The following is an 18,117-nucleotide window of genomic DNA, read 5'->3' on the forward strand; positions in this document are numbered from 1 at the left end:
CGAAACTGGACATGAGGAACGCCTACCATCAAATTCAACTGCACAAGGAGTCCAAGCCACTCACCGCTTTCATCACCCTGTTTGGCACGTACCAGTTCACCAAAATGCCATTTGGTTTATCATCTGCAGCCTCAGCGTTTCAACGCATGATGGATGCTCTACTGCGGAACGTCAGGAACGTGGCTTATTTCCAGGATGACATCCTTATCTACGCAAAGGACGAACAGATGCACGACGTCACATTGAGAACAGTCCTCACCAAACTGCAAGAAGCGGGTGTGAGATTAAGGTACAAAAAATGTGTGTTCAAACCAAAAGAAGTTGTGTATTTGTGGTACAAAATATCAGAGAAAGGTATAAGTCCCGAGCAAAACTTACTGCAGGCCTTAATTAAAGCTCCAGAACCCACCAACAAAGACGAAGTGAGGTCATTCCTCGGGATGGCGGAGTACTATGCAAAATTCATCCCCAAATTCTCGGAAACCTCAGCACCGCTCCGAGAGCTCCTCAAAAAAGGGTCGGAGTACACGTGGCAGGAAGATCAGAAGAAAGCGGTGGAAAGCATAAAACAACACATAGTTGAAGCGCCATGCTTGCAACCGTTCAACCCAGAGTGGAGTACAGTCATGACTACAGACGCCAGTGCATATGGACTAGGGGCGGTCCTCACTCAGAAGAAGGGCGACACGGAACATGTGGTAGCGTTTGCCTCGAAAGCCCTATCGTCAGCTGAACAAAACTACTCCACCATAGAGAAGGAGATGTTAGCGTGTACATGGGCTGTGGAACATTTCAGGACATATGTGTGGGGCACGAAGTTCAAGTTGGTTACCGACCATAAGCCCCTCATCCACATGCTCAGCTCAGGTGGCACCAAAGTGTCAACACCCGATTAGCACGCATAGCAGCAAAACTGCAGGAATACACCTTCGAGGTGCAACACATCTCCGGATGGAAGAATTTGCAGGCAGACTGCATGTCAAGATTGCCAGAGGGCAAGGACAATGCCACCACTTTCTTACAAGAAGAATGCATTGTAGCATCCATTACAGATCTCAAGGCGCCCGACTACCTGGAACTCAGCGAAAAACACTGGATGGAAGAAGACGGAAAGGATCCTACCATGGTGAGAATCAGAGAATGGATCAAAAACGGATGGCCAGACGAAAGGGCAGTGCCAGAAGGTATGAGACCTTATTGGAAAGTGGCAGATGAGATCTCAGAAGCTGACGGCATAATTATGAAAACCGAACAGATAATCCTGCCCGCAGGCATGAGAAAAATCATTCTATGCAGGGCCCCTGCGGGCCATCTGGGGAACACCATGACACGTTGCAGAGTGAGAGAAGCCTACTGGTGGCCGTCCATGGACCTGGAGATCCGCACCATGATTGAGAGATGCCATGAGTGTCTCAACAGTGACAAGCGCCTGAAAATCGGACAGGCGCCCATGATTCCCACATAAACCCCGGAAGCGGTGTGGTCAAAAGTGGGTCTAGACTTCATAGGACCTTTGGAGACGATGGCGCCCGAGCATCGGTACGGCATAGTACTAGTGGACTATTTATCGAAATGGTCGAGGCCGAGTTTGTTCCTAACATCACGACCGCAACCGTAATAGAGGTCCTGACGGCCATTTTTCAGAGCGAAGGGCTCCCCAACGAGTTAGTAACAGACAACGGAGTACAACTTATATCCAGAGACATGGAACTGTTTCTGAGGAAGCACAACATACACCAGAAGAAAGCAGCACTCTACCATCCCCAAGCAAATGGGCTCTTCGAGAGGGACAATAGGTTAATTAAGGGAGCCATCCAATTAGCAACCGCTTCAGGATTGGATCCCCTCAAAACAACAAAAGAGGCCATCGCAGCTCACAGACTGACCCCCAACGGGATCACCCAAATTTCTCCTTTTCGCATGCTGAGAGGGAGGAGAGCAGCATCCACGCTAGTACCGCCATGGTTGGCCAAAGTAAGAGAAGACGAAGAAGTAAACATGTCGGAAGTGGTGTGGAGAATAGAGAACAACAAGGCATGCATGAAAAGGTGGAGCGACAGAAGAAGAAGGACAAAACAAGAGTCAGAAGTAAAAGAAGGAGATTGGATCAAAATACGGTTACCGACCAAGGATCAGATCACGGGCTCACGGTTCAGCGGACCTGTGAAGGTGATTCACCGAGGAGCCAACGATGTCCGCACCGAAGATGGGCACACATGGAACATGGAAAGAGTGGCCACGTTTGAAAAGAGGCAAGAGAGAGAAAAGACTTATGAAAGGTCTGAAGCTGAAGGAGTAATGGACAATGAGAGGGGGGAAGAACGAGAGCCGGAGACAGACAGAAGAGAAGTTGAAGGAAATGAGATTCAAGTGGATGCCCCAACTCTCGAGCGAGAAAATGACCAGCAGGACGTTTGCAGTGAGAGAGGCGATCGTCCGCGAAGGGAACACAGAAGACCGGTGAGATACAATGACTATGTATTGCAATGAACTGCCTTTGCATTATCAGGGGGAGGTGTGTAGAGATATCGCAAGACCTGCTGGTCTCGCGAGATCTCATGCGCGGCCGGAAGTGCGGGCCCCGCGCGCTCAGCGAGGCATTCGAGCGGGAGAAAGCCACGGAGCAGGACGCGCTCCGGGGCGCTCCTCCCAAGAAGAGGCCTCCAAGCCGCAAGAGAGACTCTCAGCATGTACACGAGTTGTGTCGCAGCTCCAGGGCCTGTTGCCGATCATTGACTCATATCATATATGTTGCAGAATTACTTGAGTGGCACAGAAGAATAAAAGCACACAACTTACAACCACACCGCCTCCTATCATTTATTGTGAGAATTATACAACAAATTGCTCTAATAACTTACAGGTAATCTTCATTACTCTTAGTCGTACCCTTCCTCGTCACAGCATTTACTTCATGAGGCCCCTGCCTCCGATACAGGACTTTCTTCTATTTCTTTTCTTTTGTCTAACTTCTCCCCTTGACCCTCAGCTTCCTGTTTAACGTATTCAAGCCGCAGCATGGGAACCCCCGTAGGGAGGGAGAGGCGGGTCGTCAGTACTGTGACGAGGAAGAGTAGGATTAGGAGTAATGAAGATTGCTGGTAAGTAATCAGAGCATTACCTCCACGTCCACTCTTCCTCGACCCAGTACTTACTTCATGAGGCATACCATAGGAGCAACAGGGAGAGGTCCCAATGAGACACAGAGACAGAAGTGCAGCAACAAAAAAAACACCTTTATTGACTCCAATAATCACATCCCAACAGACAAAACACCAACCCTGAAGGAACCATCCCTAGAGTGAGAGACGTTCAACTGATAGTGGTTGACAAAGGTGCTCTGATCCGCCCAGGTTTCAGCCAAACCCCTGTAGAGAAACGCCCAAATCTTCTGTAGAGATAACAGCATCTGGCCAGGAAGCAGCCTAACCCCCTGGTAGATCGACCCTGAACGTGGTCAGGTACAGGCAGGCCAGAAACCAAATAGGACATGGAGACAACAGTACGGATCCACCGGCTAATGAAAACCACAGAGGCCTTACGCCCCGCTCCACGGGGCCACAAGTAACCAAGAGACTATCAGACTGCCGGAAAGGGGCAGTCCGAGCCAAATATTCCAGAACTGCCCGCTGCACCTTAATGGCATGCCAAGCCACCTCGTTCGGCGCCTGGGGTTTCTGAAAAACCGCAGGGAGAACCAGATCCTGAGAAGTGTGAAACTGAGACACAACTTTAGGCAGAAACTTGGGATCACACCGCAAAACCACAGAGTCCGGCAGAACTCTCAAGAAAGAGGGTTGACACAACAGAGCCCCAACCTCCCCAAGCCTATGGGCAGACGTGATGGCAATCAGGAAAGCAGTCTTCAGAGTAAGGTGCTTGATATCAATTTCCGACAGGCGCTCAAAGGGATGCCCCTGAAGGAACTTTAAGTCTGGAGGACGATCCCTGGGGGAAGGCCCTTATAGGTACAAGGATGGGAAGCAGAGACACCCCGAAGAAACTTCCCCACCAACACCTCCCCATCCAGGTGGCCATCAGAGTCCCCCAAGAGGATTTTAATGGAGGCCCATTGGGAGCAAAGTGTGGAGATCGCTATGCCCTTGTCAAAACCCTCCTGGAGGAACTGGAGAATAGCGGGTAGAGGGTAAGTGATGCAAGTACTCTCCCACCCTCGACACAGTCTGGGCCAAACTTTGCCAGTGTAGGCCAGGTAGCTTGTAGGTTCAACCCCTGCAGTTGCACGTTGCTCTGGCTCTCAGCAGCTGCGGGACAGGACGATCGTCTGTGGCGGGACAGTAGCCTTTTCTCAGCTCACGATGAAGAAAAGAGGACAGTTCCAGTGCAGCACATCACAGGGCACAAGGGGGCAGGCAGGCAAGGCTAATACAATAACCGTCACCACATCCGGGCAATGCAGGTACTGCAAATGCTCACGGCATGACACACTCTTTTAAATCGCGACCCAGAGGAGCTAGGACAACATTTGGCGGGAGAGGGCCCAGGACCACAAGCTAGCGATTCCCCAAGTCTCGAGTTTCAACTCGGAACAGCAGTGCTCCTATGCGATACCCCAGGTTCAAGCTTGTCAGTTTGCTGGATGGCCCAGGAACACTTCTGATGAGGCTCTTTTTGAGGGTAATCAGGAGGTGCTGAGAGTAGTTGTTCCCCCTACTCCAAAGGGTCGAAGCGCACTTGCAGGCCTTCTGTGGTGGATACAAGAGCAGGGGTCTGACGGAACAACAGCAGGCTCAGGGTGCCAAACCTTCCAGCACTTCTCTGGTGGTTCCAAAGGTCTCCTTTGGCAATTCAGGATACTTGGTCCTTATGTAGTTTGGAGAGAACTTCAGTTGATAGACCTGGAATGGATACAGAGCCCCCTCTCTCATCCGAAATTCGTTTCATGCTCAAATCTAGGATAGCCAACAAAAGATATGCTCTCTTGCATGAACGTCAGGCATGAACCAATCGCGGTCCACATTGGTTCCAGTCATTCAGGCATACCAGACATACTGGCACCAGTAGTGTAGATTGGGACCAGAGAGTCCCAATCCTCTTCCTGGGCATTAGCACACGTGACATGCAGGAGCCCGCGAAAGTTGTGGTTTTCACGGGTGGCTGCATGCCCAAAGCCCTTGTCTGATCGAGCTGGGGGAAGACAAAGGGACAAAATGGACAAAGGACAGAACAAAAGACTTTGTGCCACAGCCATTTCGGCAGTGGCCACAGTCTTGAGCCAAACACAGTAAACGCAGTATGGTTAACTAAAAAGAATTACAAATACTATAAAAGTAAACTGCTGCCACCAGTTTGTCCTAGGCACACCTGTACAGTCACCAGAAAATCCTTAGAGTGTGTCTAGGGCCATAAAACAAAAGGACCCCTATGTGCGGTACTGTAAGGTACTTGGCACATAGATCAAAAGTTATCAAGAAATGACAACATAATCAAAGACTAAGGGAAATATAGTTTGTCAGTACTGACAGTATGAAGGACGTGTCAGTATCCCCATAACAGATGAACAAAAGCCCAGAGGAGTGCAGCTGAAGGCTGCGCTCCACAGAAAAAAGTCCGGTTAGGTTAGCCAAACAAAAGCAAAAAGTTTGGAGCGGTCCATAAACAGAGGGAAAATTGCACCTAAGGAAAATCTTCCCTAGCGGTGCTTTATTTGGCAAGAGTTAACTTAGTACGATTCTGCTCTGCACTGGCATCCTGGATATGCCGGTGAAGACATTCTTGGCCTCCTCATCCAGGCACCCGGGCAAATGGCACTAAGGTTGGCAGCTTGAACACTCCTTTCATGGGGGCAAAGCTCCCAGCTGAAACCAGTGACCGACCACTTCCCTTGCTGAAATCTCGTAACTCCCTCCATTCCTATCCTTTCCCTCTTTCCCCTTTTCTTTATTTGACCCTCCTCATTTCAATGTACATACTTACCTGTTAGCTGGCAGCTTAGCCCCATGGCAGACGCTGTCTCTTGTTGCAGTTCCCAAACCCCCCCACAAGCCTCCTCAATCATTGGATTGCCCTGTGGCCATTACTAAGGACTTGTACCCCTGGGTGCCATGCTCTAACTCCTGGTTGCAGTGGACCCTTGTGGTCTCAACCTGCACTTTTTTTATGTATACACCTCACAACTCCGCCTCGGGGCTCTGAAAAAACGAACAAAGTAGTGCTCAGTACGACAGTAAAATAGAGAGAAAATTGATACAGAAACAATATAGTTATGAGAGAGAGGGAGGGTAGTTTTCGGTTGCACCCGTGCTCGATCACTGTCTGGGGACTGGATAGGACCGGGATGTATAAAACCTTGCCTGGGGGAACGAAACGCCCCTCTGATCTTCTGCCACTGCCTAGATCCTGCCTCTGATCCGCAGACCGCCTCCGACGTTCAGCCCTGCGACTCTCTACCAGATATACAGACAAAGCCCGGCACCGTGGTGGGTCCATCTCCGCTCCATCCTTTTTTGCACCCCTTGTCTCCCTATCCAGTCCTGTGTGATTGGTGCGGTACCCGGCTTAGCCGCATCAACACACACTTGCCCTCCGCAAGATAAATTAGAAAATTGGAACACTTATACTGCTTCATGGGGCATAGCTGCACCCCCCACCCCCCGATCTTGAAACATTTGACGCCCCCGCCCTTACCCCCTTCCCGAACCACCATCACCTTAGCCGGACAAAAACAATAGACACGAGTGGTGTGTGTTGAAAGAAAACACCTGCTGCGTGCTTTATTTGGCAAGAGTTAATTTACGGGTGCTCCGTGTACAGTGCATCACAGTGACAGGATTCTACTCTGCACTGGTGTTTTGTATATGCTGGTGAAGATATTCTTGGCCAACATAATTATAGGGAAGGTTACACAGAAGAATGGCACGTGCCAGTGATTATGACTTCTGCAAAACCTTAAATCCATCACTTTTTGTTTTGGTGGGAAACTGGACATCATTAACAAGGACTGTGTGTCGCTCACAGGTAATTGGATGTCACTGCTTATGATGTCATGTTGTGTGATGGCATTCTGTAGAATATAATTTCCCAGGACATCATCTGGGTCAAAAGTTGCACCAAATGGTTCACCCACCTACCCTACCCCACCCGCGCAAATTCAAAAGTTGTCACCACTTCACCTATTCCTTCAACCGCAGCCCTTTAAAAAAAAAACACCTATGCAACTGGAAATCTTTGCAAAAGCATTAAACTAAATAATGCCCAGTACTGTGAGTTGTGAATTATGGCCATATGTGCCCTGAGTCACATTGAAATATTATGACCCCTATAAGTCTCTTTTCCATTTCATGGCACAGACAGAACATGTTGAAATGAGCAACAAGTTTTAACATGGAAATTACATTTGGGGAGATATAGTAGAAAAATAAGAATTAGCGATTTATTTCCACTGCATCGTCTGCCATTCAATGATAACTTTAAGTGTGAAAAGATTCTGATTATCAAATGGAGCAGCATGAAAAACCTTTAAAAAATATCCCCTGCCGAAACCCGGGATCGAACCAGGGACCTTTAGATCTTCAGTCTAACGCTCTCCCAACTGAGCTATTTCGGCTGATTGATTGTGCTCTTCGGTCGTCTTGCAAAGAAACAGACATCTGCAATCCTAGACCTCATTTCCTTCCTTTTTTGTTGTTGTAATATTGCCCCAGTTATAGCATCGGATTTTCCATTTCTTTGTTTATTCTGTAACCAGCAAGTACAATGGAACAAAACGGGTGGGATGTCAGGAAGGAGATCAATAGAGCTGCTCGCCAAATCATTTCGAAAGAAAAATCGCATTTTCGGCTCCAGGTGCAACTATCACGTGCACGGAGCCTCTCTCCATCGTGCTGTTTCTTGTAGATGTGTGATGGGCCCTTGGCTGTGTTCTAAGTTGATCTTTAAGTACTTTCGAACCAAACCCGCACGGTACTCTTGGTGTCAAAAAATCACGCGGTATACAGCCTGATAATGAATTTAAGGCATTGAAGTGCAACTATAGGGAGCAGGATCAATATTGAAATCACACGTACAAACAATGATATCTTTCACGTTGTGTGCTGGTCATTCAGCATGCCATTTGCAAGCGCTCGTACATGTATCCTTCGATAGCTCAGTTGGTAGAGCGGAGGACTGTAGTGAGGTAATCAGATATCCTTAGGTCGCTGGTTCAAATCCTGCTCGAAGGACATTTTGCTAATAAAACACTTCTTGCCACGTAATATCAATGGAACCCGCACACTTATACTGCGCTGTATTTGGTCACATTGAACGACCGGTTCTCAACATTTTTATGACTTTTGGAAACCAGATTGTGATCGTTTGTGCTGGTTGAAAGGTGAGTTGTCTTCCTTTTTAGCAGGACAAGGTTGCCTGTGCTCGGATTCTGTGTCAAGACTGGAGGCCCGAATTATGCTTACTCTTCTCTTTTCTCGAGCAGCATTAAAGAAAAGAATATTAAAAAGAAACCATCACAAAAACGACATTTCCCATTAAAACAGCTGTTTGTAGTCCGTTTATGATAGGTCGAATGTTGTTTCCATGTGACTATTGTATCCAATCCTCTCTAACTGCGTCCATAAACCTGGCTTCCTTTCTCTTCCCTTCCTCTTTCTTTGCTGCTTGGGCAGCAGTTAAGTCAAACTTTATTTACAATTGTGTAGAGATATGCGAGACCTACCGGTCTCGCGAGATCTCGTGCGCGGCCGGAAGTGCGGGCCCCGCACGCTCAGCGAGGCATTCGAGCGGGAGAAAGCCACGGAGCAGGACGTGCTCCCGGGCGCTCCTCCCAAGAAGAGGCCTCCAAGCCGCAAGAGAGACTCTCACATTGTACACGAGTTGCATCGCAGCTCCAGGGCCTGTTGCCCATCATTGACTCATATCATATATGTTGCAGATTTACTTGAGTGGCACAGAAGAATAAAAGCACACAACTTGTAACCACACCGCCTCCTATCATTTATTGTGAGAATTACACAACATAATTGGCGACGAGGATCATCACTAAAACCCGCATGGAGCCATGCAAGGAGCGACACCACCACCGCCCTTCCTGCAAACTCCAGGTAGGCTTGCCATTCCGTGGACACAATGGCAACCCTTATTCACAACGTATGTAGAGGCCATGGGCGGTGCGGGCTACTCGGCGGCGAGACACAGAGCGATGTTACTAAATGCCCTGGGCGTTGAAGGACAGAGGGTGTTTGAGAGTCTCACCCCGGAGCCGGTAGCTGGTGATAATGATGATGAATTCAAGGAGGCTGTGCGAAGGATTGTTAAAAGGTTCGCCAGCAAGGAGAATACCGTCCTGCACAGGATTCGGTTCTACAGCCGCAAACAGGAGGCGTCCGAACCCGTTGATGATTATGTCACCAAACTGCGCGAACTGGCGGTGCTCTGCAGTTTTGGTAACAACGCTGAGACTCTCATCTGCGACATGCTGGTGGTCCACACCAACAGCAGAAAAGTACAAGATAAGTTCATTTTAGAGAAGGAATTGCAGCTGGAAAAAGCTATTGAAATAGCGAGAGCAGTTGAGGAGACGGTAGGCAGAAGGAAAGAATTTGCAAGCGGCCACGGCCCTACCGAAGTTCAATCAGTGGCAATCCGCCCAAAGAAGGAGAGGCCGGTCCTCGATGCGAGAGAAGGAAAATGGGGGAAGAAAGAACCGTTGAAATGCCACAGGTGCACCAGCACGAAGCATCTAGACTTCGATAGAGAGTGCCCAGCAAGAGACAAGGAGTCCTCAGTATGCAAAAAGATTGGTCACTTCTCAATCATGTCTCGGTGGCGCAACAAGAAGATCACGAGTGTTAACGCTGAACACAACACAGAGAGGGATTCGTCCTCGGAAGATGAAGGGAGACCGACAGTCATCATGGTGAACAGCTCACGGGCCAGAAGGGAAAAGCCCCACTGTGCAATCAAAATAAATGGACTGGAAACAAGGGTCATGGCTGATTCGGGTTCTGATCTCACCATAATACCCCTACGCACGTACAAAGAGATGATGGGTACAGAGACGGTCCAAGTACTCAGCACACGGCACAAGCCTACAGTTTTTGGTGGTGCGTCTGTAGACTTGTTGGGCTACATCAAAGGGAAAGTAGAGTTCAAAGGAAGAGAGACCACCACCAAAGTTTACTTTAGTCAAGAAGGCCCAGCGGTATTAGGGTGGGACGACCAGGCGAAACTGAAAATCAAGCTGGACCCCAGCACAGAGGATCAGGTACTGTCAGTCAGTTGGAGGAGCGCACCAGTAGTGAAAAGTGATTACCCCAAACTATTTTTGGAAGAATCTGGTCACATCAAGGGCTTCGTCCACAAAATATTACTCAAAACCAACGCAGTTCCGGTCAAGCACAGATTAAGGCCAGTACCGACAACGGCAAGAGACACACTCAGAAGCCAACTGGACAGAATGAAGAAAGATGGCGTCATCGAAGAAATTGAAGCTTCTGAGTGGCTGAGCCCAGTGGTACTCATAAAGAAACAGAACTCACAAGAGCTAAGAGTATGCATTGACCTCCGCAGCCTAAACCTGGAAGTTATTGCAGACAGCTACCCGCTGCCGAGCATAAATGAGTTAATCCTCATGATGAAGGAAGCCAAAGTATTCTCGAAACTGGACATGAGGAACGCCTACCATCAAATTCAACTGCACAAGGAGTCCAAGCCACTCACCGCTTTCATCACCCTGTTTGGCACGTACCAGTTCACCAAAATGCCATTTGGTTTATCATCTGCAGCCTCAGCGTTTCAACGCATGATGGATGCTCTACTGCGGAACGTCAGGAACGTGGCTTATTTCCAGGATGACATCCTTATCTACGCAAAGGACGAACAGATGCACGACGTCACATTGAGAACAGTCCTCACCAAACTGCAAGAAGCGGGTGTGAGATTAAGGTACAAAAAATGTGTGTTCAAACCAAAAGAAGTTGTGTATTTGTGGTACAAAATATCAGAGAAAGGTATAAGTCCCGAGCAAAACTTACTGCAGGCCTTAATTAAAGCTCCAGAACCCACCAACAAAGACGAAGTGAGGTCATTCCTCGGGATGGCGGAGTACTATGCAAAATTCATCCCCAAATTCTCGGAAACCTCAGCACCGCTCCGAGAGCTCCTCAAAAAAGGGTCGGAGTACACGTGGCAGGAAGATCAGAAGAAAGCGGTGGAAAGCATAAAACAACACATAGTTGAAGCGCCATGCTTGCAACCGTTCAACCCAGAGTGGAGTACAGTCATGACTACAGACGCCAGTGCATATGGACTAGGGGCGGTCCTCACTCAGAAGAAGGGCGACACGGAACATGTGGTAGCGTTTGCCTCGAAAGCCCTATCGTCAGCTGAACAAAACTACTCCACCATAGAGAAGGAGATGTTAGCGTGTACATGGGCTGTGGAACATTTCAGGACATATGTGTGGGGCACGAAGTTCAAGTTGGTTACCGACCATAAGCCCCTCATCCACATGCTCAGCTCAGGTGGCACCAAAGTGTCAACACCCGATTAGCACGCATAGCAGCAAAACTGCAGGAATACACCTTCGAGGTGCAACACATCTCCGGATGGAAGAATTTGCAGGCAAACTGCATGTCAAGATTGCCAGAGGGCAAGGACAATGCCACCACTTTCTTACAAGAAGAATGCATTGTAGCATCCATTACAGATCTCAAGGCGCCCGACTACCTGGAACTCAGCGAAAAACACTGGATGGAAGAAGACGGAAAGGATCCTACCATGGTGAGAATCAGAGAATGGATCAAAAACGGATGGCCAGACGAAAGGGCAGTGCCAGAAGGTATGAGACCTTATTGGAAAGTGGCAGATGAGATCTCAGAAGCTGACGGCATAATTATGAAAACCGAACAGATAATCCTGCCCGCAGGCATGAGAAAAATCATTCTGTGCAGGGCCCCTGCGGGCCATCTGGGGAACACCATGACACGTTGCAGAGTGAGAGAAGCCTACTGGTGGCCGTCCATGGACCTGGAGATCCGCACCATGATTGAGAGATGCCATGAGTGTCTCAACAGTGACAAGCGCCTGAAAATCGGACAGGCGCCCATGATTCCCACATAAACCCCGGAAGCGGTGTGGTCAAAAGTGGGTCTAGACTTCATAGGACCTTTGGAGACGATGGCGCCCGAGCATCGGTACGGCATAGTACTAGTGGACTATTTATCGAAATGGTCGAGGCCGAGTTTGTTCCTAACATCACGACCGCAACCGTAATAGAGGTCCTGACGGCCATTTTTCAGAGCGAAGGGCTCCCCAACGAGTTAGTAACAGACAACGGAGTACAACTTATATCCAGAGACATGGAACTGTTTCTGAGGAAGCACAACATACACCAGAAGAAAGCAGCACTCTACCATCCCCAAGCAAATGGGCTCGTCGAGAGGGACAATAGGTTAATTAAGGGAGCCATCCAATTAGCAACCGCTTCAGGATTGGATCCCCTCAAAACAACAAAAGAGGCCATCGCAGCTCACAGACTGACCCCCAACGGGATCACCCAAATTTCTCCTTTTCGCATGCTGAGAGGGAGGAGAGCAGCATCCACGCTAGTACCGCCATGGTTGGCCAAAGTAAGAGAAGACGAAGAAGTAAACATGTCGGAAGTGGTGTGGAGAATAGAGAACAACAAGGCACGCATGAAAAGGTGGAGCGACAGAAGAAGAAGGACCAAACAAGAGTCAGAAGTAAAAGAAGGAGATTGGATCAAAATACGGTTACCGACCAAGGATCAGATCACGGGCTCACGGTTCAGCGGACCTGTGAAGGTGATTCACCGAGGAGCCAACCATGTCCGCACCGAAGATGGGCACACATGGAACATGGAAAGAGTAGCCACGTTTGAAAAGAGGCAAGAGAGAGAAAAGACTTATGAAAGGTCTGAAGCTGAAGGAGTAATGGACAATGAGAGGGGGGAAGAACGAGAGCCGGAGACAGACAGAAGAGAAGTTGAAGGAAATGAGATTCAAGTGGATGCCCCAACTCTCGAGCGAGAAAATGACCAGCAGGACGTGTGCAGTGAGAGAGGCGATCGTCCGCGAAGGGAACACAGAAGATCGGTGAGATACAATGACTATGTATTGCAATGAACTGCCTTTGCATTATCAGGGGGAGGTGTGTAGAGATATCGCAAGACCTTCTGGTCTCGCGAGATCTCATGCGCGGCCGGAAGTGCAGGCCCCGCGCGCTCAGCGAGGCATTCGAGCGGGAGAAAGCCACGGAGCAGGACGCGCTCCGGGGCGCTCCTCCCAAGAAGAGGCCTCCAAGCCGCAAGAGAGACTCTCAGCATGTACACGAGTTGTGTCGCAGCTCCAGGGCCTGTTGCCGATCATTGACTCATATCATATATGTTGCAGATTTACTTGAGTGGCACAGAAGAATAAAAGCACACAACTTGCAACCACACCGCCTCCTATCATTTATTGTGAGAATTATACAACAAATTGCTCTAATAATTTACAGGTAATCTTCATTACTCTTAGTCGTACCCTTCCTCGTCACAGCATTTACTTCATGAGGCCCCTGCCTCCGATACAGGACTTTCTTCTATTTCTTTTCTTTTGTCTAACTTCTCCCCTTGACCCTCAGCTTCCTGTTTAACGTATTCAAGCCGCAGCATGGGAACCCCCGTAGGGAGGGAGAGGCGGGTCGTCAGTACTGTGACGAGGAAGAGTAGGATTAGGAGTAATGAAGATTGCTGGTAAGTAATCAGAGCATTACCTCCACGTCCACTCTTCCTCGACCCAGTACTTACTTCATGAGGCATACCATAGCAGCAACAGGGAGAGGTCCCAATGAGACACAGAGACAGAAGTGCAGCAACAAAAAAAAACACCTTTATTGACTCCAATAATCACATCCCAACAGACAAAACACCACCCTGAAGGAACCATCCCTAGAGTGAGAGACGTTCAACTGATAGTGGTTGACAAAGGTGCTCTGATCCGCCCAGGTTTCAGCCAAACCCCTGTAGAGAAACGCCCAAATCTTCTGTAGAGATAACAGCATCTGGCCAGGAAGCAGCCTAACCCCCTGGTAGATCGACCCTGAACTTGGTCAGGTACAGGCAGGCCAGAAACCAAATAGGACATGGAGACAACAGTACGGATCCACCGGCTAATGAAAACCACAGAGGCCTTACGCCCCGCTCCACGGGGCCACAAGTAACCAAGAGACTATCAGACTGCCGGAAAGGGGCAGTCCGAGCCAAATATTCCAGAACTACCCGCCGCACCTTAATGGCATGCCAAGCCACCTCGTTCGGCGCCTGGGGTTTCTGAAAAACCGCAGGGAGAACCAGATCCTGAGAAGTGTGAAACTGAGACACAACTTTAGGCAGAAACTTGGGATCACACCGCAAAACCACAGAGTCCGGCAGAACTCTCAAGAAAGAGGGTTGACACAACAGAGCCCCAACCTCCCCCAGCCTATGGGCAGACGTGATGGCAATCAGGAAAGCAGTCTTCAGAGTAAGGTGCTTGATATCAATTTCCGACAGGAGCTCAAAGGGATGCCCCTGAAGGAACTTTAAGTCTGGAGGACGATCCCTGGGGGAAGGCCCTTATAGGTACAAGGACGGGAAGCAGAGACACCCCGAAGAAACTTCCCCACCAACACCTCCCCATCCAGGTGGCCATCAGAGTCCCCCAAGAGGATTTTAATGGAGGCCCATTGGGAGCAAAGTGTGGAGATCGCTATGCCCTTGTCAAAACCCTCCTGGAGGAACTGGAGAATAGCGGGTAGACGGTAAGTGATGCAAGTACTCTCCCACCCTCGACACAGTCTGGGCCAAACTTTGCCAGTGTAGGCCAGGTAGCTTGTAGGTTCAACCCCAGCAGTTGCACGTTGCTCTGGCTCTGAGCAGCTGCGGGACAGGACGATCGTCTGTGGCAGGACAGTAGCCTTTTCTCAGCTCACGATGAAGAAAAGAGGACAGTTCCAGTGCAGCACATCACAGGGCACAAGGGGGCAGGCAGGCAAGGCTAATACAATAACCGTCACCACATCCGGGCGATGCAGGTACTGCAAATACTGCAAATGCTCACGGCATGGCACACTCTTTTAAATCGCGACCCAGAGGAGCTAGGACAACATTTGGCGGGAGAGGGCCCAGGACCACAAGCTAGCGATTCCCCAAGTCTCGAGTTTCAACTCGGAACAGCAGTGCTCCTATGCGATACCCCAGGTTCAAGCTTGTCAGTTTGCTGGATGGCCCAGGAACACTTCTGATGAGGCTCTTTTTGAGGGTAATCAGGAGGTGCTGAGAGTAGTTGTTCCCCCTACTCCAAAGGGTCGAAGCGCAATTGCAGGCCTTCTGTGGTGGATACAAGAGCAGGGGTCTGACGGAACAACAGCAGGCTCAGGGTGCCAAACCTTCCAGCACTTCTCTGGTGGTTCCAAAGGTCTCCTTTGGCAATTCAGGATACTTGGTCCTTATGTAGTTTGGAGAGAACTTCAGTTGATAGACCTGGAATGGATACAGAGCCCCCTCTCTCATCCGAAATTCGTTTCATGCTCAAATCTAGGATAGCCAACAAAAGATATGCTCTCTTGCATGAACGTCAGGCATGAACCAATCGCGGTCCACATTGGTTCCAGTCATTCAGGCATACCAGACATACTGGCACCAGTAGTGTAGATTGGGACCAGAGAGTCCCAATCCTCTTCCTGGGCATTAGCACACGTGACATGCAGCAGCCCGCGAAAGTTGTGGTTTTCACGGGTGGCTGCATGCCCAAAGCCCTTGTCTGATCGAGCTGGGGGAAGACAAAGGGACAAAATGGACAAAGGACAGAACAAAAGACTTTGTGCCACAGCCATTTCGGCAGTGGCCACAGTCTTGAGCCAAACGCAGTAAACGCAGTATGGTTAACTAAAAAGAATTACAAATACTATAAAAGTAAACTGCTGCCACCAGTTTGTCCTAGGCACACCTGTACAGTCACCAGAAAATCCTTAGAGTGTGTCTAGGGCCATAAAACAAAAGGACCCCTATGTGCGGTACTGTAAGGTACTTGGCACATAGATCAAAAGTTATCAAGAAATGACAACATAATCAAAGACTAAGGGAAATATAGTTTGTCAGTACTGACAGTATGAAGGACGTGTCAGTATCCCCATAACAGATGAACAAAAGCCCAGAGGAGTGCAGCTGAAGGCTGCGCTCCACAGAAAAAAGTCCGGTTAGGTTAGCCAAACAAAAGCAAAAAGTTTGGAGCGGTCCATAAACAGAGGGAAAATTGCACCTAAGGAAAATCTTCCCTAGCCGTGCTTTATTTGGCAAGAGTTAACTTAGTACGATTCTGCTCTGCACTGGCATCCTGGATATGCCGGTGAAGACATTCTTGGCCTCCTCATCCAGGCACCCGGGCAAATGGCACTAAGGTTGGCAGCTTGAACACTCCTTTCATGGGGGCAAAGCTCCCAGCTGAAACCACTGACCGACCACTTCCCTTGCTGAAATCTCGTAACTCCCTCCATTCCTATCCTTTCCCTCTTTCCCCTTTTCTTTATTTGACCCTCCTCATTTCAATGTACATACTTACCTGTTAGCTGGCAGCTTAGCCCCATGGCAGACGCTGTCCCTTGTTGCAGTTCCCAAACCCGCCCACAACCCTCCTCAATCATTGGATTGCCCTGTGGCCATTACTAAGGACTTGTACCCCTGGGTGCCGTGCTCTAACTCCTGGTTGCAGTGGACCCTTGTGGTCTCAACCTGCACTTTTTTTATGTATACACCTCATAACTCCGCCTCGGGGCTCTGAAAAAACGAACAAAGTAGTGCTCAGTACGACAGTAAAATAGAGAGAAAATTGATACAGAAACAATATAGTTATGAGAGAGAGGGAGGGTAGTTTTCGGTTGCACCCGTGCTCGATCACTGTCTGGGGACTGGATAGGACCGGGATGTATAAAACCTTGCCTGGGGGAACGAAACGCCCCTCTGATCTTCTGCCACTGCCTAGATCCTGCCTCTGATCCGCAGACCGCCTCCGACGTTCAGCCCTGCGACTCTCTACCAGATATACAGACAAAGCCCGGCACCGTGGTGGGTCCATCTCCGCTCCATCCTTTTTTGCACCCCTTGGCTCCCTATCCAGTCCTGTGTGATTGGTGCGGTACCCGGCTTAGCCGCATCAACACACACTTGCCCTCCGCAAGATAAATTAGAAAATTGGAACACTTATACTGCTTCATGGGGCATAGCTGCACCCCCCACCCCCCGATCTTGAAACATTTGACGCCCCCGCTCTTTCCCCCTTCCCGAACCACCATCACCTTAGCCGGACAAAAACAATAGACACGAGTGGTGTGTGTTGAAAGAAAACACCTGCTGCGTGCTTTATTTGGCAAGAGTTAATTTACGGGTGCTCCGTGTACAGTGCATCACAGTGACAGGATTCTACTCTGCACTGGTGTTTTGTATATGCTGGTGAAAATATTCTTGGCCAACATAATTATAGGGAAGGTTACACAGAAGAATGGCACGTGCCAGTGATTATGACTTCTGCAAAACCTTAAATCCATCACTTTTTGTTTTGGTGGGAAACTGGACATCATTAACAAGGACTGTGTGTCGCTCACAGGTAATTGGATGTCACTGCTTATGATGTCATGTTGTGTGATGGCATTCTGTAGAATATAATTTCCCAGGACATCATCTGGGTCAAAAGTTGCACCAAATAGTTCACCCACCTACCCTACCCCACCCGCGCAAATTCAAAAGTTGTCACCACTTCACCTATTCCTTCAACCGCAGCCCTTTAAAAAAAAAAACACCTATGCAACTGGAAATCTTTGCAAAAGCATTAAACTAAATAATGCCCAGTACTGTGAGTTGTGAATTATGGCCATATGTGCCCTGAGTCACATTGAAATATTATGACCCCTATAAGTCTCTTTTCCATTTCATGGCACAGACAGAACATGTTGAAATGAGCAACAAGTTTTAACATGGAAATTACATTTGGGGAGATATAGTAGAAAAATAAGAATTAGCGATTTATTTCCACTGCATCGTCTGCCATTCAATGATAACTTTAAGTGTGAAAAGATTCTGATTATCAAATGGAGCAGCATGAAAAACCTTTAAAAAATATCCCC

General features: G+C 48.8%; 1 non-coding gene across 1 annotated transcript; it reads right to left on the reverse strand.

Moving 5' to 3' along the window:
• Positions 1-7,494: 7,494 nt before the first annotated feature.
• On the reverse strand, positions 7,495-7,567 carry TRNAF-GAA (transfer RNA phenylalanine (anticodon GAA)). The gene has a single exon. It is a non-coding gene; the product is annotated as a tRNA-Phe (tRNA).
• Between the last annotated feature and the right edge of the window lie 10,550 nt (positions 7,568-18,117).

This window comes from Ambystoma mexicanum (assembly GCF_040938575.1).
Source record: "Ambystoma mexicanum isolate Mex_15411 chromosome 12 unlocalized genomic scaffold, UKY_AmexF1_1 Mex_chr12_unloc.2, whole genome shotgun sequence".
In the NCBI taxonomy this organism is placed as follows: Eukaryota; Metazoa; Chordata; class Amphibia; order Caudata; family Ambystomatidae; genus Ambystoma; species Ambystoma mexicanum.